Raw genomic sequence first — 21,858 nt, forward strand, 5'->3', positions numbered from 1 at the left:
AAGATCAGTAACTTATACTCTGACTCAGAGCTCCACCCTCCTGGCCACAGCTTGGCAGTGGCTGGGATTGCTCTGGGAGTGGTTTGAGTGGGTAGACAGATACGGTGCTTGGGCCTAGATCTCTTCATATCAAGGAAATCACAGGTCTTCAGGTCATAGAAATACAGGGACCTGCAGGGCTCTGGGCCTTGGGGTCAGCAGTCCGTAGCCCCCAGCCACTCAGAATGACCAGGCCTTCGAGGACACAGTGGGTGGCAAGAAGAGGACACTGGACCCGCACGACTGTAGGACTAGCCTGCCATAATTTGGGAAAGCTCTATCTCTTCAGCTTGTAGAGGTCATGGCTCATAGATGCCCCTCTAGGAGGATGGGACCGTCGCTCCCAACTCCACTTCAGTTTCATGGATACCAAGCCCATGGGGTCCCTTCATGGGGTCCCTGGCCACAACTCCCAAAGAGACTAGGGTCAGGGCTCCCAAAGTTAGAGGGTGAAGAAAGAAAATAATTGCCCAATATTTCATGAAAAGAGGGTCTGGGGCAACCACCCCCTGTCCTCCCTCCTGGGAGGCCAGGTGGAGAGAGGGCGTGTCCAGCCCCTGCCTGGTCTCAGGACAGCCTGAAGGATGCTCCTGCCCCTCCCAGATGATTCCTATCTCTAGCCTGGTGGCTCACTGAGGGGCCTGACAAGGGCAGCTTTGCCTGCTCTGCTGCCTGACTGTGTACACTGGGAGTTTCCTGCCTGAGCTATTGCCTGGGGCCCCACAACCGGCTTTTCTGGCCCATAGATAGAAGCGCTTTTTTGAAATTAGGATGAGATCTGAACATGGGACAGACTGGGCCTGAATGCAGGGATGGAACCCGGTTGGAGGTACCTGTGGGATCTCTTCACGTGCCTGGCCCTCCAGAAAGTGGAGAGGCCTTAGCCTGCTGCTCTCACGGCTTCCTTCCTGCCCTGCCCTCCCCTCCTCTGTCAAGGATGGAGACTCAGCACCATATCCCTCAGCAAACTCCACAAATTCAATTTAGTTCATTTACCTAGTAAGCATCTGCTGTATACATCCTACTAAGAGAGGAAATCCCAAGCTTGAAGTTGCTGACAGTGTGGCTGGAGAGCCAGATGCATCCAACCCCTCAGAGGCTCAGAGATCCAAGTTTCCCTATGGTGACAGGGGACATCTTAGAAAGGATCAATAACAATCCTTCACATTTGTGAAGATCCATGGTTTACAGCAGTAGTCCCCAACCTTTTTTAGTGCCAGGGACTGGTTTCAGGGAAGTCAACTTTTCCATGGGTGGGCAGGAGATGGTTTTGGGATGATTCAAGTGCCTTATATTCATTGTGGACTTTATTTCTATTATTATCACATTGTCATATATAATGAAATAATTATGCAACTCACCATAATGTAGAATCAGTGGGAACCCTGAGCTTGTTTTCCTGCAACTAGATGGTCCTATCTGGGGGTGATGGGAGAGAGTGACAGATCATCAGGCATTAGATTTTCATAAGGAATGTGCAACCTAGATCCCTTGAGTATGCACTTCACAATAGGGTTTGTGCTCCTGTGAGAATCTAATGCCACTGTTGATCTGAGAGGAGATGGGGTTCAGGTGGTAATACAGGTGATGGAGAGTGGCTGTAAATACAAATGAAGCGTCACTCACTCGCCCACCACTCACCACCTGCTGTGTGGCCCGGTTCCGAACAGGCCATGGACTGGTATTGATCCAGTCTGCCCTGCGTTCAGAGGTCACCCTTCATTCCATACTAGATTGGGGTCCCATAATCATGACCCTAAAAGGTCATACTTTACATTTGGACTTAGTCTCTAAGCAGTAGGGGGCTATTGATGGTTTTTGAGCAGGACAGCTGAACTTTAAGAAGGCAAGGATGATTGATGTTGAAACAAGGGGTCAATTAGGAGGTGAGATGTGAACCATCTGGGACAGGGGAAGTAGGGTGGGAAGTTAAGGGAGAGATAGGCCAGAATAGGCCATACAAGCTAAGTCCAGGAGCTTCTGTGGCAACTCAACCCATAGCACTACACTGTCCTGAAAGCCATGGGTCCCATCTGTCTCCCCATCCCTTCCACTCCTCCACTCTTCCCAATCAAATAGGGCCCAGGCTGAGCCCCAAACACCAGGGCATTCCTCAAGGCCTCCTATTTGGCTAATTTCTGTATTTTTTGTAGAGAAGGGGTTTCACCACGTGGGCCAGGCTGGTGTCAAACTCCCGACCTCGGGTGATCCACACACCTCAGCCTCCCAAAGTGCTGGGATTACAGGCGTGAGCCACCGTGCCCAGCCTGCACTGTCCTTTTAAAAGGCTTCTTCTGTGTGCCTATGTTCCTTGATAAATAAAATCCAATTTCCTACAACAAATGTACAATGAGGAATATAATTTTCATGACATAAAGTAAAACAAGCCTTATAGCTTCTGTGGGTAAGAGGAGATTAAAAAAATCAACCATGGAAGTTAATATGTTGAGATGTCCCAGAACTTCTGGCCCACAAACTCGATATAACTCTATTTCATGATAACAAGATAACAAAGTACAAGCAGTACAAGAAAGGGCCTTCAACCCAGTGTAGGTAATGTTTATATTCTTAGCGTCATCAACGTACCTGGCTCATGAGTATTTTCTGCCTTGCTTTGTCTTTACAAAATATTAAAGGCCAGCTTAGCGCGTTTATTTTTTCTTTTCCTTTTTTTTTTTTTTGAGATGGAGTCTCACTCTGTTGCCCAGACTGGAATGCAGTGGTGCAATCTCAGCTCATTGCAACCTCTGCTTCCCAAGCTCAAGCGTGATTCTCCCACTGTAGCCTCCTGAGTAACTGGGATTACAGGCACACACGTCACTACGCCCAGCTAATTTTTGTATTTTTTTTTTTTTGTAGACACGGGGTTTTGCTGTGTTGCCCAGGCCAGTCTCAAACACCTGGGCTCAAGCAATCTGTCCGCCTCAGCGTCCCAGAGTACTGGGATTACAAGCATGAGCTACCGTGACTGGCCCTTTTCATTCTCAAAGCACTTGTATCCACAGTTCAATATTTCTCATTTCATGAAGTTCCTGTGATTAAAACTTGTGGCCTCTGGTTTCAGCTACATGCCAGGCTTCAGTTCCCTGCTCTGGACTCTCTTGCTCACACAGTGAGGTGCCAAGAGCCTTCTGCACACTGAGTTTACTCCTTGTCACCCATCACTTTGAGGAGGATGACATCGTCATTGTCTCAAGACTGAGCGTGGTATAGCAGTCTAGACTTTAATAGACCTGGGTTTGTACCTTCATTCTGTTACATATAAACTGCATATAGACTTGGGTAAGGTTATCCCTCTAAGCCTGAGTTTCTCCATCTGTAAAGCGGGAAGCATAGCAGTTTTATGGGATGGGATAAATAAATGGGATGGTTGTCCAGAATAAATGAGATAAAGAACTTAGCACATGACTGGCACATGGCTGATTTACTGTAAGAGATCCACAGTACAGTAACATCAGGGATACAAAGACATCGTCGCTGCCCCAAGGACCTCCCAATCTAAGTGGGGTGAGACAGGAAGGTCACACAAACAGTCTCAGGACAATCATGTCATATACGAGAAGAGAGGTAAAAAGCAGCTGCTCAGAGAGCTTGGCCACTCAGGGCTGGGGAGGTCAGAAGAGGGCCTGGAGGAGGAAGAATTTGAACTTGTCCTTGAAGAAGGAAGGGTATGGGCCTGACAGATGAAGAGGAGGGGAGAGGACATTTTTCTCAGGTGAGGTGGCATGAGTAAAGGAATGAAGGTTGGAGAAGGGGATTAAGGAGATTCATGGCTATGGAGTGAAAGAATCACAATCTTTCTTCAGGTGGCAGTGGTACTCATGGAAGGCTTCTGAGCAGAGAGAGTTTAAGAAGGAGAGCAAATCCTGCTTCTACAGTAGAGCAAGTGACCCTCAGCACTGTGCGGTTAGGGTGAGCTGGAAGACCTTCATCAGCCATCATGGGGCTCCTGGAGCAAGTGGTAGCCTGCAAAAGGCCCCAGATCAATGCCTCTCCCTCTTTATCTGCAAGGAATGGCCACCAGGTTTAGTTTTCTCCAAATACACTATAGGCTCCCAGAGCAGGGCACGCTTTGTATCAGGCTCTCCAATTATCACTCTGGGCCCCGACGGGATAGAGCTCAGGAAAGAGAAATCTGCACGTTTGTGGAGGAGGAGGAGAAATTTGGAGCAGGGCCTGTGTGAGAGGGAGATGGTGGGAGGCCAGGTGGCAAGCTTCATTCATTTCTTCACTTTGCCTCTGGGCGCCCCCCGTTAAGCCAGATCAGAGTCCTGCTCCATCTGTGTTGAGGTGGTCTCACAGCCTTCCGCTTCCCCCTCGGCCCAAGTAACCACTCATTTGCCTCCTGTTGCTGTAGATTAGGTGCGTCTTTTCTGGAATTTCACATAAATGGAATCATGCAGTGTTTGCTCTTTTGTGTGTGGCCCCTTTCATTTAGCATAAGGCTTTTGAGATTTGTCCAGGTTTTTGTGTGTAACAAGAGTTTACTTTTTCATTGCTGTGTAGTATTCCATTGTAAAATTATTACAATTTATCCATTCATCAGCTGAAGGGCAAAATTCTTTCTTTTCTTTCTTCTTTTTGAGAGAGAGTGTTGTTCTGTTACCCAGGCTGGAGTAAGTGGCACAATCAGGGCTCACTGCAGCCTTGACCTCCGTGGCTCCAGTGATCCTCTCACCTCAGCCTCCCGAGTAGCTGGGACCACTGGCATTTGCCACTATGTCTAGTTAACTAAAAAAAAAATTGGTAGAGTCGGGGTCTCACTATGTTGCCCAGGCTGGTCTTGAACTTCTGGGCTCAAGAAATCCACCCACCTCTTCCTCCCAAAGTGCTGGGATTACAGGTATGAGCCACCGCACACAGCCACAAAGCTCCTTCCCTTCATGCTTAGCAATCATAAATAAAGCTGCTGTAAACATTTGCACACAGGTTTCTGCATAAATATATGTTTTCATTTCTTGTGGCTAAATCTCCAGACATGAAATGGCTGGGTCTGATTGATGTTTTTACAGAGTGATGGCATATCTGGGCTCCTCTGAAAATCCCAGCCTCCTGCACAGAGCCTCCTCTCTTTGGCACTTTCCCATTTTTCCTCCTCTCATTTTCCTCTCTTCCTCTCCCTTCATCCTCCTCTTTCTCCCATTGGCTTCCCTTTTCCCTCCTCCATCCCACAGTTCTCTCCTGCCAGGCTCCTGGGTTCTCCCACATAGGGGTGGTTGTAACAGGCAGCCCTCACATTTGCTTGGTCCAAGGCTGGCTGACCAAGCACCCATAACTAGACTCTGCCAAGCTTCTTGACATCAGCTCCTGAGCCAGGGCACCTCTGGGAGACTCCCAGACTTCACAGGGAGAGGGAAGGGGAGGCCTTCTGGCAAGTTCAGCCCTGCAGTAATTTAGCAAGGCTGGGTTTCTCCTAGTTCCACTGTCTTAAGAACCATGTCAGATGGTTCGAGTCTACCTGATATCATTTGGATGTTTGTCTCCTCCAAATCTCATGTTGATACGTGATCCCCAATGTTGGAAGTGGGGCCTAGTGGGAGGTATTTGGGTCACAGGATGGATTTCTCATGAATGGCTTCGTGCCTTCTGGTGGTAATGAGTGAGTTCTCGCTCTGAGTTCAAGTGAGATCTAGTTGTTAAAAAAGACTTGCCCTCCCAACACCTCCTTGCTTCCTCTCTTGCCACCCAACATGCTTGCTCCCTGTCAGCCTTCTGCCATGAGTAAAAGCTTCCTGAGGGCTCACCAGAAGCCAAGCAGATGCTGGTGTCATGCTTGTACAGCCTGCAGAACCTCTTTTCTTTGTAAATTACCTCGTCTCAGATATTCCTTTATACAATGCATGATGGACTAATATACTATGCCATTCACTGGTGCTCTATGTTTTGACTGAATTGGGTTCTAGCTAAGTTCTAACGGAGAAAAATAATTCCCCATGGGCTCCATTTGGTTCAAACCCTGGAGTCAAGGGTCCCTGCCCACCACCCCACAGGGAAGGGGAGGCAGAAGGGACGGTGTCAGCCCTGGGAGGGACATGAGCAGGAGATGCCTTCAGATCACATCCTGGGTTTGATGAGGACAGCACAGCTGAAGAGGGCCTCGGCTCCCTACTGACTTTAGGTCAATGTCCATTTGCATTTAGGAGGGCAGTGTGGGGATGGGCAGAACACCGGGTGGGGAGACCTCTGTATATTTTCACCGTCTCAGGTGAGTCTGAGAGGCAGCCGTGGTGTGGACCATCCAACCAATTGACCTCAGAGGCCTTTCTCACTGCTGATTTCTGGGGTCTGGCTTGTTCCTTGCTGCCCGGTGAGGCTATACCATGCTTGGGCACAGAGAGAGAATAAGGTGCGAGATTTGTGGGAAAACACAGATTAAAAATTGTGTTTGATGTTAGAAAGGAGGAACACAGCCAGGAAAGAGCTTTAAGTAACTGAAAATAGGCTGATATTTAATGAGGGGACCGAGATCTTCTGGGGAGGGCATTTGGGTTATGTGAAAACAGAACCTGTGGCCTGTCCTTCGCAGGATCCAGGGCAGGGACTCCCCCACTCCTCCCCACTGCGTGTGTGTGTGTGAGAAGTGTGTGAGTGTGAGAACAGGTATGTATGTGAGTATGCTGTGAGCGTGTCTGAGTGTGTGTTGTATGAGTGTGCTGTGTGAATATGTTGTGTGACTGTGTGTGTTGTGTGAGAGTACTTGGGAGGGGACGCTGATGAGTTCTTGCCTTGACCTTTAGGAAGAAGAAAGCCCCTGAGCTCTTGCTGGGGAATAAATTCCAGTTGCACGGAGATGGATTAAAGTCAGCAGCCCTGTGGTGCTGGCCATGTGGTCCTGGAGCCCCGTTTCTGGCTGTCCCGATGAGCCTCAGCCCTGCTTGCCCTGCCAGACAAGAATGAGTGCAAGTCTTGTGGCCAGTAAAGGCAAAATACTCGGAGGATCTTTTCAGTGCCATGTAGTTGGTTTTAAGGTTTGAGTTAAAGAATTTGCACTGAGGAAATAGAGGAGTGGCTGAGCTGGCCCCTGTGACACCGTGAGGGCTTCTGGGAGGGGCCCTCCCCAGCCTCTGTACTCTGGTTGGTGACTGGTGGGCTCCAGGGCCAGCATGGTGAGATGCCAGGCACCTGGAGGAGGCACTGGGGCAAAGGACATCCTGGGTGGGTGGGGTGGGAGGGGCAGGTCCTTTGGGGTGACTCTGCAGTCCTGATTTCTGTCATCTAGGCAGCGCCTGGGTGAGGCTGAACACATGGATGACCAAGCATCAAAGACAGAAGAGGGTCCTCTGGTCTGTGAGGAGAAGGAGAGGGACAGGAGACACCACGTGGAACCCTCTCCCTGCTGCCTCCCCACAGCCTGTAAAGCAGCCCCCGGCCCCGGGTGGAGTGGGCCCTGGTGGGGCTGGGCTCAGGCCTCCTGTCCTGTGTAGGGGAGCTGGAGGCACGGCAGAGACCCCTTGCCAAGGTGCAAATAACACTTCACCTCTCTCAGCTGCTGCTTCCCTCTGTGCACATGTATGTGTAGGGACTGGGTGGAGTGGGAGTGAGGAGTTCATGTCCTTTTTCTGGTGATGTAGAAATTCAGAGGGAAGGACTCTGGGCTCCAAGAGCACAGACCTGACCCCCTGTAGTACCTGCCTTGTAGCCCTCAGGAACCGTCTGCCGCAAACAATAACCAAAGACTCATTTGAAAGTAATCAAACATCCTGGTTTGTCCAAGACTAAAGGGTTTCCTGGGACTCAGGCCTTTTAGTGCTAAAACTGGAAAGTTCCAGGCACACTGGGATGATCAGATCACTTATTTCTAATTTCTCTTGAAAGTATTTTTGGAAGTAGAGACATACCTGGTAGGCCAGACCCAGAGTACTCCTAGGCTTTGTAATCATTCGAGGCAAAATAATTTGATTAGTTTCTGATTTTATTTTGGAGAATATGAAGAAAATCTGTATGTGCTGATTCTGAGTACATAAGCCAGTCCTGAGGTTAAGGGTTGACTGTGTCTGCATGTGGGATGCTGGTATAGTGGACTCATGACCCCTAGAGTCCCTTTCCCCTTTCTCTGATAAGAGAGCACTGTTTGCCTTTGGGATCTTATGCAGCTGTCATCAGGGAATCATCCTCCTTTCTCAAAGGTGGGCCCCGACCAGTCTGGCCAGTCTCATTCTCATCCTCTTAGACTCAGTGATTGGTTCAGGAACAATGAAATCTCCTCCTCTGCCTCCTCCTCTTCTACCTCCTCCTTTTAAGGATTATATGAATGTTGGGAAAGAGAGAGGAAGAGGTCAGCTTTGAGTTATTAGTCACCATCTCTGTCACCATGTGGAAGGACTCAGCCTTAAAAAGTTGAGAGAAGGAGAGAAGAAGACAAAATTCTGAGGACATGATCTGAACTGCTAGATCTAGCTATGCCTGAAGCCTATATGCCCCTTGGACTTCCCAGTTACATGAGACAATAAAGGTTTTTTATTTGCTTAAACTTATTTGAATTCAGCTTTAGTCACTCTGCCACTTGCAGCGGAACAGAACTCCACACAGACTCCTGATCCGCCTGGCTGCCACATCTGCAGGAGGGTTCTGTGCAGGGGATCACAGGGGCCGTGCCTTTCACTGTCCCCTGAACTGAGTCCCTTGTGCCTTTAAACTAGGGCATATGCTCCTCTAGGGCACACCTAGGGTGGGAGGCACATGTCTGAGCGTTTGCCTTCAGGAGCCCTCTTCTGGGAATCATGGGGGAAGAAATCTTCCAAGTTTCTTCTCTCATCTTCCCATTCTTCTCGCCTCATTTCCAGGATTTGCTCCGATCTCTCATTTGTCCTTCACTCGAAGTCAGCGCTGTCATACATCCACCCACCACTCACATACCTTACTGCCTTGGTGACATCCCCTGCACAGGGAAAGCCTCTCCCAGTCATGGGAGGAGCAACCAGCACCTGAAACATTGCATTTCAACACCTGTAAACTGGGACAGATAAAGAGCGTTGGTTATTGTCCATGCCTAGGGGCTAGAGAGTGGGGACTCACCCTTGTTCCCCTGCTGGGGATGGGAGAGTCAACCATGGTCTCCCAGCAAGTAAGGATGAGTTGAAGGAAGGGAAAGGCAGACAGGATGGGGCAGGCCCAGGGGATGTGGTTAATCAGCCACAGGAAATGGAAATCATGTCATATGCAAGTCAGGATAAGAATTTGCAAATGAACTCAGCACTTGGGCTTCAGGTTAATTTTTTAACCAAAGGTTAAAAACTATCCCTAGGAAGAGAGAGAGGGGAAGTGATTGGGTAAGGGGCACACTGGGGCCTTTGACTCTGTCACCAATGTGAGTTTTTTTAAGCTGGACAGTGGAGTCATGGGTATTCATTTCATTATTCTCTATACATTTTGTGTATCATAAATATTGCTTAATACTTTTAAAAAGCAACCTGAATTCATGTCTATCACTCCCAGGCATTTCTTTAATCTTTCTCTACCTATGTGTGTATTCCTGAGCTAGACTTGGTATTATTTCACAGGTTTTTAAACTTTGTATAAGCTAGATAACATTCAAATATCCATTCTGCTATTAACATGTTTTTTTCTCCACTCTACATTAGGCTTGTAAGATTCACCTATACTGGTAGGAATAGATCTGGTTCATTCATTTTCACAGTTGTGACCTATTCCACAACTTACGTTTTTGTGTGATAGACATATAAGCTGTTCCTTATGACGGCAGCGGCGGACCGTCTGGAGCAGCCGCTGCCATCACCGGCCGCAGCAGGGAGGGTGCGGGGAGGAGGCCGACAGTCTCCTCTGCAGCCCACCGCCCTGGGGGCCGCGGCGATGGGGCTGGGCCAGGTCGCCCACTCACGGAGGAGCAGCGCAGCTGGGGTGCAGCGCGATTGGGAAGAGCGCGGTCCTGAGGCGGAACTGGGCGTGGAGCGCTGCTGCTCTTGCACAGCGAGCGGGCGGCCGGGGGAGGCGGAACTGCGGACGCGCTTCTGGGGCCCAGGGCTGAAAGTGGGAGCGGTGCCCGCTTTGGGGACCAGCCAGCGGGGCAGCCATTGCTCCCACCCGCCGAGGATGCCGGGTTCCTGTGCCTCGGAAGGAGGCTCTGCGCGGCGCTGCTTAGGGGCGCATTCCCAGGTCCACCCTGCATCTGGGTGACCGCCAAGCCTGACACTCCCAAAGGCTGGGCCAGGGCCTGCCATCCACTCCACCCTGGACCGCCCCTGGGTGCCAGGGCAATAGGAGGGAGCTCGTAGCCATGTCGCCCCTGCCCTGGACACGGGCCGGGGCCCAGCCAGTACCGGGAGCCCCTACCCCAGGCTGCGAAGGAGGGGCGGATGGGGCTGCATGCTCCACGGAGCTGGCGGGAGCCGGGAGCAGGCAACAGCCCAAGTTTGGGCTGTGGACCTGGGCCTCTGTGTGCTCTTGGGGGCCCGGGTAGTACCACCGCCCTCCCGGCCTTGCAGGCTTGGAAGTGCCTGCTCCCGTTGCCTGGCTTCTCCCCGCTGTCAGCGCCGGTTCCGATCTCGGAGCACCATGTGGCCGAGCCGGGTGCTGTGCAGCCTGGCCGGGGGTGCACATATTTGGGGCAGTGCAGATATGCCAGCCCTCTGCCGCTTCAGCCCCCTCCAGACTTTGGGTGCCAATGAGCATGCGGTGGGGGATGAAGCCAAGGGGTGGGGGGTGGGGGGCTTAGGGCAGCTCCGTGCTGGCCTGTAGGTGCCCCTTGGTACCAGCAGCCTGGGCACCATAGGTGGCAGCAGGAGGCAGGCTCCTAGGCAGAAGGGGGTGGGTCCCTGGAGAGGCCCTACCTTCAGGCCAGGCTGCCAGTCCTGCAGACCAGAGTGGGAACTTGTGGTACCTTTTCCAGGCTCACCCATGGCTGCCCATGGACCCATGTGCGTGCATTTCCTCCCCTGAAAGCACGGCTCAGCCAGAGCAGGGCAGTCATCAGGATGACCAGCTGCTGAGGGGAGCTTCCCACTCTAGGGCCTCCTCTCTGCTAGGAGTTGAACACTGGTAGGGACACCCTGGCTGGAAAAGGAGCTACCTACTGCAGGTCTCCTCTGAGCTGTTCTATTGCTCGATAAAGCTCCTCATCTTCTTGCTCACCCCGCACTTGTCTGTGTACCTCATTCTTTCTGGTCACAGGATGAGAACTTGGTACCTGTCCAATGGCGGGGCTAAAGGAACTATAACACAAACAGGGCTGAAACATGCCCCTTGCTCACTTCGTTGTGGGTGAAGAGAAGGAGAGAAGAGCTGCGGCCCTTCAGGGAACCCAGACGTGGGAGCACACGGAGCCAGGTCTCTGACTCCCTCTTCGGGGCCCTGTGGTTCCTGGCATCTCCAAGCTTCTGGGTACCACTGCATTCCCCAGAGCCAGCTGTGGAAGCTGCTTGAGGTGCACCTGGAGCTGCCCACCTCACTGCAGCAGCTGGCATGTAGCCAGACTCCACGCTTGCTCATCCACCCATTGCTGCTCCATGCAGTCTCCCTTGGCAGGTGTGGGATCCAGGCTGGTAGTGTGAGCTGAGTGCAGCCTGCCAGGCTGAGTGGGCAGAACGAACCCAGCGGACCCAAGCAAAACTCGGGCAAAGGTGCCACTAGCCACAGGTTTCTGGCCAGAAAAGTGACACCCCAAAGATCCCATAACACTAAGTTTTTGCTGTTACTGTATTTCATCAATTCTAAGGTACATATTTTTTCCCATTTTAAAATCTCTGAAATAAGAAATACTTTTTAAAAAATTATAATGTGTAATATTCCGATGTGTAATATCTAAGGTATTGATATATCTTAGATCAGTGGTCCCCAACCGTTTTGGCACCAGGGACTGGTTTTGTGGAAGACAATTTTTCAATGGATGGTGGGGGCAGGGATGATTTAAGTGCGTTACATGTATTGTACACTTTATTTCTATTATTATCACACTGTAATATATAAAATCTACACCTCACCATAATGTCCTATCAGTGGGAACCCTGAGCTTGTTTTCCTGCAGCTAAATGGTCCCATTTGGGATTGATGGGAGAGAGTGACAGATCATCAGGCATTAGATTCTCTTAAGGAGCGTGCGACCTAGGTAGTTCACAATAGGGTTTGCACTCCTATGGGGATCTAATGGCATTGCTGATCTGACAGGAGGCAGAGCTTGGGCGCTAATGCTCACCAGCCTGCTGCTCACCTCCTGCTGTCTGGCCCACGGACCAGTACTAGTGCTGTGAGCTTTCTTAGAATTGACTATGGTAGGCCGGGCGCGGTGGCTCAAGCCTGTAATCCCAGCACTTTGGGAGGCCGAGATGGGTGGATCACGAGGTCAGGAGATCGAGACCATCCTGGCTAACCCGGTGAAACCCCGTCTCTATTAAAAAATACAAAAAACTAGCCGGGCGTGGTGGCAGGCGCCTGTAGTCCCAGCTGCTCGGGAGGCTGAGGCAGGAGAATGGCGTAAACCCGGGAGGTGGAGCTTGCAGTGAGCTGAGATCCGGCCACTGCACTCCAGCCTGGGCGACAGAGCGAGACTCCGTCTCAAAATAAAAAAAAAAAAAAAAAAAAAGAATTGACTATGGTAAGGGAGGATAAAAGGCTTGAAAGCAGTGTGGGGGCAGGGAGTACAATGCTACTGTGCGCGTTCTTGTACACGTCATGTTTCTTTAGTGTCTATATTCCTAGGAAATAAATTGCTGGGTTATGAGGGATATTATCACCAATTTTACTAGATACTACCAAAGCATTCTCCAAAGTAATTGTTACTGATTCACAGTTCCAACACTAGTTCCCATTGGGCTACACCATGGGGTATCATCTGACTTTTTGAGTTTTGCTAATCCAGTAGATATAAAATTATATCTCATTGTGGTTTTCATAGGCATTTTCCTTATTATTAGGGATCTTGGGCATCTTTTCAAGATCTTTTACTTTCACTAACCCATATTCTTGGGACCAACTCTTCATGGACTCCACCCACTGCCCCCACCCACTGCCTGCAAGCCTCTTAACCTCTCTTACCATAGTCTAATCTAAGCACCATCAACACTTACGAAAATACAGCAGTTTTCCAAAGCTACAAGACTATTTATGCCCAAGTAATTACACTCTTGGAAACTCACAACCAGGAATACAAATGCTACTTGTTCAAAAATTTCATTTAAAATTTTTGATGGTGAAGAATTGAAAATCACTTATATGCTCAATATTGGTAGAAATATTAGTAAATAGGCCGGGCGCGGTGGCTCAAGCCTGTAATCCCAGCACTTTGGGAGGCCGAGACGGGCGGATCACGAGGTCAGGAGATCGAGACCATCCTGGCGAACACCGTGAAACCCCGTCTCTACTAAAAAATACAAAAAACTAGCCGGGCGAGGTGCCGGGCGCCTGTAGTCCCAGCTACTCGGGAGGCTGAGGCAGGAGAATGGCGGGAACCCGGGAGGCGGAGCTTGCAGTGAGATCCGGCCACTGCACTCCAGCCCAGGCGACAGAGAGAGATTCCGTCTCAAAAAAAAAAAAAAAAAAGAAATATTAGTAAATGATTGCATATTTCTATGACTGAATTCTATGTAGTCTTGGAAAGAGAACTCTAAAACTCTAAAGAGAATGTACCAACATGAAAAAATACTTTTGTTAATGGTGTGATACTGGTATACTGATTAACAGACTGATCAACAGAATAGAATGAATATCTCCAAATAGAACCAAGTATACATATATACATATGTGTGTGTGTGTGTGTATATATATATGAATACTTGAATTTGGCTATGCATGTATATATATGTATACTTGAATTCAGGATATAAGAAGACTGGATTATAAAGATAAATAAGTAAAAAATATTAATTTTTCCATAAAAATCATAGCCACAGAAGAAAACAAGATCACATACAAAATAGCAATGAAAAATAAAATAAATAAGCCTAAGGAAAAATAAATAAGAAATTCACAGACACTATGTAGAAAGCTATAAAACTCTCCTAAGAGACATAAAACAGCTTAAAAAATTAAGATACATACATTGTTCTTAAATGGGAAAATAAAATGATCAATTCTTCCTAAATTGATCTATTTATTTAGTACAATAACCAATTAAATTTCCAACCAGAAGTTTTGGGGGAACTTAACCAAAAGTTGTAAAATATATGCAGAAAAATGAAAATGAAAAAATGTTCAGTGAATTTATAAAACAGATAAAATTAAGGAGAGAAAACTAATTCTATCTAGTAAATGTATTTTAAAGCTACAGTATTTGGCCAGTTGTGGCAGCTTCTGCCTGTAATCCCAGCACTTTGGCAGGCCGAGGTGGGAGGATTGCTTGAGGCCAGGAGTTCAAGACCGGTTTGGGCAACATAGTGAGACCCCCTCCACCATTCTACAAAACTTTAAAACACACACACACACACACACACACACACACGTTACAGTATTTAAGGCCTAGAGCATCCAGAAACAAATCCAAGTGCATACAGAACATTTACGTGTACAAATGACAACTTTGCAAATTAATAGGGGAAGGACAGGTTATTTGATAAATTATGTTGAAAAAATAAGTTTTCTGAAAAAAATAATCATTTTGTCATTTGGGGAAAAATAAGCTGGTTCCATATCTCCTTGTACTAAAATAAATTCCAGATGTACTGGTATTGTTTTATCATTATTAGTAAGAAAGCAAGATATGAAATTGAGATGCAATAAAGGAAAACAAATGGATAATTCTGACCATACAGTTTTCAGCTATTAAGTTTCTCTATGTCAAAACACATACACAGTAATACAAGACTAATTTGTAAAAATTATTTACTAAACTTATGATGGTTAATTTTCCCAAAAAACTAAAATCTCTTTCACATAAATACTAAAACGCAAACAACATAAAAACTGACAAAAGATACAAACAGGCAATTCATGGTAGTAATGTGTATGTCAGCAGTTCCAGAACTTTGCTGAACACTGGAGTCATCTGGAGATCTTTGAAAATATGTATTGTTGCCTGACTCCCAGATACTCTGATGTAATTGGTATGGTATATAACTTGGGCACTGGAAATTTTAGAAGCTCCTCTGATGATTCTAAAGTTCAGTAAAGGTTGGGAATCAATGGGCTATGCAATAAGTCTATATAAAAGATCATTGCTAATAATTTAAAGACTAAATTAAAACAACAAACAGATACCACGTTTCATTTATCAGATTGGCAAGGATAAAAAATTGATAAGACGTAGTGTTGGTGAGGGTGTGAGGAAGAGTCAGTAAAATGTTGGTGATAGGATGCAGATTAGAGCAAATTTTTTGGAGGGCCATTTGGTAATCTTATGAATATGCAAACTTTGCACTGCCTTTGACTCAGCAACTGTATTTCCAGGAATTTATTGTATACAAACACTTGTTCAAATCCTCAAAGATATTTGATTTGGTATTATTCCCATAATATTTTAAATTTTGTTGTTGTTATTTGCCTGTTTGGTTTAACGAGGGATAGGGCTTAGCAGTGGTTGATGGATAAAAGGAAAAAAAAAAAAGTTGTTGATGGATGGAAATAGCAGTGCCTCCACTCCACTCGCACCCACCAATGTATCCATGGCATCTAGGTGTTGGATACTGGCAAGTGGAACTGGGCAGCACCCTCCCTTATGAATCAAGTTGCATCCATAAATTTACATAGGAGCAGAGGAGCCTCCTGGGGACGGGGAAAGAGGTTGGGACTTGGACTCCTCATTGAGGATTCAAGTTATTGCAGTGTATATGATGAAGTAAAGAGACCTCCCCAAGAGACCCGTTGAGGTCAGATGACAAAGAAGGGCACTGGGAGTTCCAGAGAGGGAATGTGCCCTAAAGAGGGAAGTTTAGACCAGTGTCCTGCACTCAGTATTAGGGTTTAGCTTATCAGAACCTAAGGCACAGAAATAATACTGAAACTCTTTCATGCTTATTCACTTTGCTACCATGAGTCTCTTTGTGGGGAACTGGCTCTGTGTGTGTGTGGAGGGACAGAGCTGTACCATTATCGAGAGATACTTGGTCGCCAGGTCCCTTTGCTGACGGACCCTCCCCATTGCTCCTGACAGGGCAGATGCATTCTTTAGCCTGGACAAGTCAGCAGAGAGTCTTTTGTGAAGTTTCCAGTCAGCAGACAAATGAGGGGTGTCTGACTCATGGACGGGGACAATGGCCATGGGAATTCTCTGGGCTATTTGGAGAAAAATCTTGACTTCTCTGCCAACTTGACAAGGAGGGGAGAGGAATCATTGTAATTTGTGTATCAATGACATATTTTCTAGGCTTTTGGGTGTTCATAGCATACCCCAAACGGTCATAGCATCAGAAATTGGAAACAACCTAGATGATATGATGCTATGTTATGCAGCCATTTTCAAAAACCTAGTTTTTAATAGCAGAGAAAAGTTATCACTATTCACTGTTTTGTAGAAATGACAAGTTTTATATTACAAGCTTAATTTTACCTATATCAATATACATATATATAAAGAAAAATTTATTTCTATTTATATATATGCCTATAAAAAAGCTGGAAGGAAGTATTAAGGGTTCAGGAAGTTATTTCTGGATGATGTTATTGAGAATGTTTATTTTATTACATTTTTCAAATTTTCTAATGTCTGTACTGAATATATATTACATATTTATAATCAGAAAAACAATTTTGTAAAAAGAACATTATTATAAATAAAGTTGCTTATTCTAAATAAAGTTGCTCTTTAAATAAAGCAAAAACTGCATTTAGAGACAGGGAAAGAAAGCTAACATTTACTTCACGCCTACCATGTCCCAGGCCACTATACCAGATATTTACATATGTCAACTCTGTTAAAAGTACCTTCTCCCATGGCCATCCTCTGGGAGTAGCAGGAGGTCTTGTTTGAGCATGGGGTCAGGCAAACCCACCCAGGGAAGGAATTTTTTTCTCAAGAGCTGGGAAGCCCTTTCTTCCTTCTACCAAGCAGCTGGCCATCTGTCCACCAGCCAGATCCTTCTCTTTGCCTTGGGTGAAATATCCACTCATTGGGCAAGGAAGGGGGCAGAGTTGTGGCTCACTGAAAATGTGACTGGAGCAGATACTGGATCCCAGGCCGGCAGGGGCTTGAAACTATAGAGCATGGAAGGCAACTTCAGGTATGAAAAGGGCTGTCAAGCACCAAAAAGGGTTAGACTGATATCGTGCCTGACCTGATGGTGGAAATAGGGCCTTCCTGAGTAGGTAGATTTGACCTTGGTGTAAGAAAGAACTTAGTCATTTGGAAGGTAATAAGCTTCCATTCTTAGAATTATGCAAGGAGTCCCTTCCTGGAAGGTACGGAGGAGATTCCTACACTGGGCAAGCGGGAGTGGCTCGAGAAACCTGATGACCTGTTCCAGTTTTGAGAGTCTGTTTCTCTCTATCCCACCATGCCCCAGATTCAGAGGACAGCTTGCTCACTCCTTCAGCTGCTGGAAGCACGGGGGAGAGAACTTCCGGAGGCCAGGCCCACCTTTGTTGCCTAAGAAGTAAGTGGCTCTGATGGTGGGAACTTTATGAGGCAGGGAGGAGGGAACAAGGAAGGGCCAGCCTGGCCTAGTGAGGGAAACATGTGAGGAAGGCAGGCCTCTGGGCACCCGCAAGTCAGGACCTGTGGGTGGCCATCCACTCGGCCTTTCTCAGAACTAGCCCTGGAACTCATCTCATGGGGCAAGTCTGATGCGAACACAGAGTCTCTTGTCCTGGGTGGCTCTCACCTGCTGATGGACACACCTTCACAAATGGTAGGTATTTAGGGAGCATGTGGTGGAGGATACAAAAAACCCCAACCACAAACCAAAGAGGCCAGTGGAAAAAGCTTACAACAACAACAGAAGTTCACAGGCAAGACCCACAAGACAAATGTAGAGGAAAGAGCAGGAGATCTGGAGTTAGAGAGACCCGAGTGAGTATCTTGGCTCTGGCACTTACTGGGGCAGTATTCAGCAATGACTGTCTCTCTCTGAAACTCACTTCTCGCTTTCCCCATCTGTAAAATGAGGTTAATAGTACTGATTTCACAGGATTGTTGTAAAGATTATATATCATATAGACATAAACACTGTATATACACATCTGGCACAATCTGGCATGTCATAAACCTTAATAAATTGTCGGCCGGGTGTGGTGGCTCAGGCCTGTAATCCCAGCACTTTGGGAGGCCGAGACAGGCAGATCACGAGGTCAGGAGATCGAGACCATCCTGGCTAACACGGTGAAATCCCGTCTCTACTAAAAATACAAAAAATTAGCCAGGCATGGTGGCGGGCACCTGTAGTCCCAGCTGCTGGGGAGGCTGAGGCAGGAGAATGGCGTGAACCCGGGAGGCGGAGCTTGCAGTGAGCCAAGATGGTGCCACTGCACTCCAGCCTGGGTGACAGAGCGAGACTCCGTCTCAAAAAAAAAATAAAAAAATAAATTGTCATGGTTGCTGTTATTCTTTTTGCTACAGGACAAATAAATTGGAAAGAACTAACTGTAAGTGAACTTGGAAAGCAAAGAGCCTCAAGGTTGGCATGGGCTGGAGAGGTCAGTGACAGCTTTGTTCACTGACGACGGAGACTTTAGCACCTCCTAAATGCCAGGCACCATGCTACAGGTTCCGAGTATCAGAATCAACGTGGTGCCTGCTCTTGGGAAGCTTCTAGTGAAGTAGCTTTGAAAGAAAACAATGTCTAACCATCAACTGTGAGAAGTATCAGGAAGGAAAATAACAGGGTGCTATGAAAGACAGGAACAGATTCTGATTTGGGGAGAAGTCAGGGATGACCTCCCAGAGGAAGCAACCTTGAAGCTGAAGCCTGTAGGAAAATTGAGGTTAGCTATATGCAGGCTGCGGGGAGAGTCCCCCAGGCTGAAGGTAGAGCAGTGCAAGGCGCTGAGGGGTGGAAAAGGCTGGCGTGTTCAGGAACTGAGCACCTGTGTCTGGGGCATGGTGAGGATGGAGTGATGAGGTCAGAGAGGCCTTGGAAGCCATGGTCAGGATTTGGGGTTTTATCTTAAGAAATCGGATGCCACCGAAGGGTATTAAGCAGGGAAGTGATGTGAATGAGGTCAACTGGCTGCTGGGTGGGGACAGAATTGGGCAGGACCGGGGCAGGAAGATGTGTTTTAGTGGCTCAGATGGGAAATAAATGGTCACTTGGGCCAGGGTAGGGGGCAGAGACGGAAGCAGTGGTGAACTCGAGGGATATTTCTGAGCAGAACGTACACGGCACGGTGATAGATTAGATATGAGGGGCATCCAGTGGGCTTCAGTGACCCGGCAGGTGAAGGTGTGGTACACACGGCTGGTCTTGAAGGGGAGGCTGTCAAGAGCCCACGTGGAGGCCGGTGGGGAGTCTCAGGAGGCTGAGCCTTGAGTTAGAGGCAAGGTTTGGAAAGGTGGCAGCTGGGGAAGGGAGAGCCTCTAGGACAGGAGGCAGCAGAACTGGGGAAAGAAGTAGGAATGAGCTTGCCTCACTCCACGTGGGTGGCACAGAGTAGGGCGAGCCCTGCTGGGAGGGAAGGGCATGAGCTGGGGGCCAACAGTGTGAAACCAGGAGGGTGGGGTGAGGTGGGGCCCCCGGCGTGGGCGGAGGCCTCTGCCTCCCGAGAGATACAAGAGATAGGAGGGAGCTGTTAGGTTCCCAGGCCAGCAGCCAGCCACCCAGGCAGCACTGGCACTCCATGGCAGGGCTGGGGGATGAGAAGGCACGAACAAGCCGCTGCAGAACTTGCGCTTTCTGAGAGTATTTGCTGACCACCTGCTCTGTGCTCAGAAAGATAACGGGATGGGACGTTTATGGAAAAAGTCTCTTGGCTCCCAGGACACCACTTTCTCATTGGTTCCTTCCAGCCTCAGTGGCTGCTGCTTTCCATCTACTCTGATGGCTCTTCGTCCTTGCTGGCATCTGAAAGGTGGAAAATGGGAGAGCACAGACTTCTTCCCCTTTGCTTCTGTCTCTTTATCCTTTGGACATGTCATCCAGCCCCATGGCTTCAAAACCTTCTCCATTCTGCTTTATGATTTCAAACAGATTTCCTCCTCAACCTGTCTCCTGTGTTCCAGACTTGTATTTTCAACGGCCCACCTGACACCTCTGCTCAGATGTGAATCTCAAGTGTAAAATGCCGAAGACAGAGGCACCCAGACCCCTCCACCCCAACCCATTTCTGTCCTAGCTGAGTGAGGGGCATCTCTCGGTTATTAAGGCAAAAACCCACTAGGCATGTATGATTCCTCATTCCGTATCCAGTCTATTTGCAAGTCCTGTAAATTCTACCTCCAGAAACCCAGAATCCATTCACTCCTACTGTCCACTGCTACCACCCCAATCAAACCACCCCCGTTTCTCTCTGGGCCACAGCAAATGCCTCCTCACTCGGCCGCACTTTCCCTCTGCCCCCAGGCAATCCACGCTCCACAGACCAGACAAAGTGATGCAGGTAAAACATAAAACAGATAAGCCAGTCCTCAGACGAAAGCCCTCCACGGGCTCCCCTGTGTTTTGGAACAAAATCAAAGCTGCTTTCTGCAGCACCCGGCCCAGCATAAGGCACCTGACTTCACCTCCCACTGCTTCCTTCCTCGCTTCCCCTGCTCTCTGCTCTCCAGTCACCCTGGTTTTCTCCCTGTTTCTAGAAAAGGCCAACCTTGTGTCCGCCTCAGGGCCTTTGCACTTAGAATATGCTCTTTCTGGAATATTTGCCATCAATCTTCTCATCATTCGGATCTTAGTGCAAATGTCACCCTCTTCTGATGTCCCCTCCCTGCTGCCTGTCACTCGCTGTCACATTTTGTCCTAATAGCACCAATATCAGGAATACTCAGATATTTATTTACTGTCTCCCCTATTGAAATGTAAGTTTCATGAGAGCTGGATCTTGTCTGACCTGCTCAGTGCTCTCTCTCTCCCACTCCTAGAACAATACTAGGTGCATAGTGGGAGCTCAGTAAATATTTGTTCAATGAATGAAAAAATGCTTTGGATGTAGTCCCGGGTCTTCTTGAGGGGGTGTGACAAGCCACATGAGAAGTTATCTAAGAATATAGGGCAGGAGATGGTAACTCCTCCACAGGGCAGGAGATGCGGTGATTCAAAGGTAATCTGATAAGCTGATATTTGCTTTAGGGTTACTGGATGACAATATGCTACTCAGTAATGGGAGCCTCCAACTGGCCCCAGAAAACATGAAGGCCTGATCCATAGGGGTGGTCCTGGAGGGAACCCTTCAAGGACCAAAATGGAGGGCAGACAAGGAGCTATTTGAAGACTGGTGAGTGTCTCAGTCCATTTTGTGCTGCTGTAACAGAATATCTGAGACTGGGCAATTTATAAAGAACAGAAATCTATTTCTTTAAAATATGTTTTTGGGGCCGGGCGCAGTGGCTCACGCCTGTAATCCCAGCCCTTTGGGAGGCCAAGGCGGGCGAATCACGAGGTCAGGAGATGGAGACCATCCTGGCTAACACGATGAAACCCTGTCTCTACTAAAAATACAAAAAATTAGCTGGGTGTGGTGGCAAGCGCCTGTAGTCCCAGCTACTCAGGAGGCTGAGACAGGAGAATGGCGTGAACCCGGGAGGCGGAGCTTGCAGTGAGCCAAGATCACACCACTGCACTCCAGCCTGGGCGACAGAGCGAGACTCCGTCTCAAAAAAAAAGTTTTTGGCAGGTAGAGATGGAGTGTCAGTCACTATGTTGACCAGGCTGAACTCCTGACCTCAAGTGATGATCCTGTCTTGGCCTCTCAAAATGCTGGGATAATGGGTGTGACCCACAGCACCTGACCAAGAACAGAGATTATTTCTTATAGCTCCAGAGGCTGGGAAGTCCGAGGTCAAAGGGTCCA

The 21,858-nt window shown here is 48.1% G+C and overlaps 1 protein-coding gene across 1 annotated transcript in view; it reads right to left on the reverse strand.

Annotated features, from left to right (window-relative positions):
* The window catches only part of PLA2G4E (phospholipase A2 group IVE), a 62,153-nt gene that overhangs the window by 36,914 nt on the left and 3,381 nt on the right, over window positions 1–21,858 (reverse strand). The gene's annotated exons all lie outside the window — the stretch shown is intronic.

Source organism: Theropithecus gelada, chromosome 7a (assembly GCF_003255815.1).
Source record: "Theropithecus gelada isolate Dixy chromosome 7a, Tgel_1.0, whole genome shotgun sequence".
Taxonomy (NCBI): domain Eukaryota; kingdom Metazoa; phylum Chordata; class Mammalia; order Primates; family Cercopithecidae; genus Theropithecus; species Theropithecus gelada.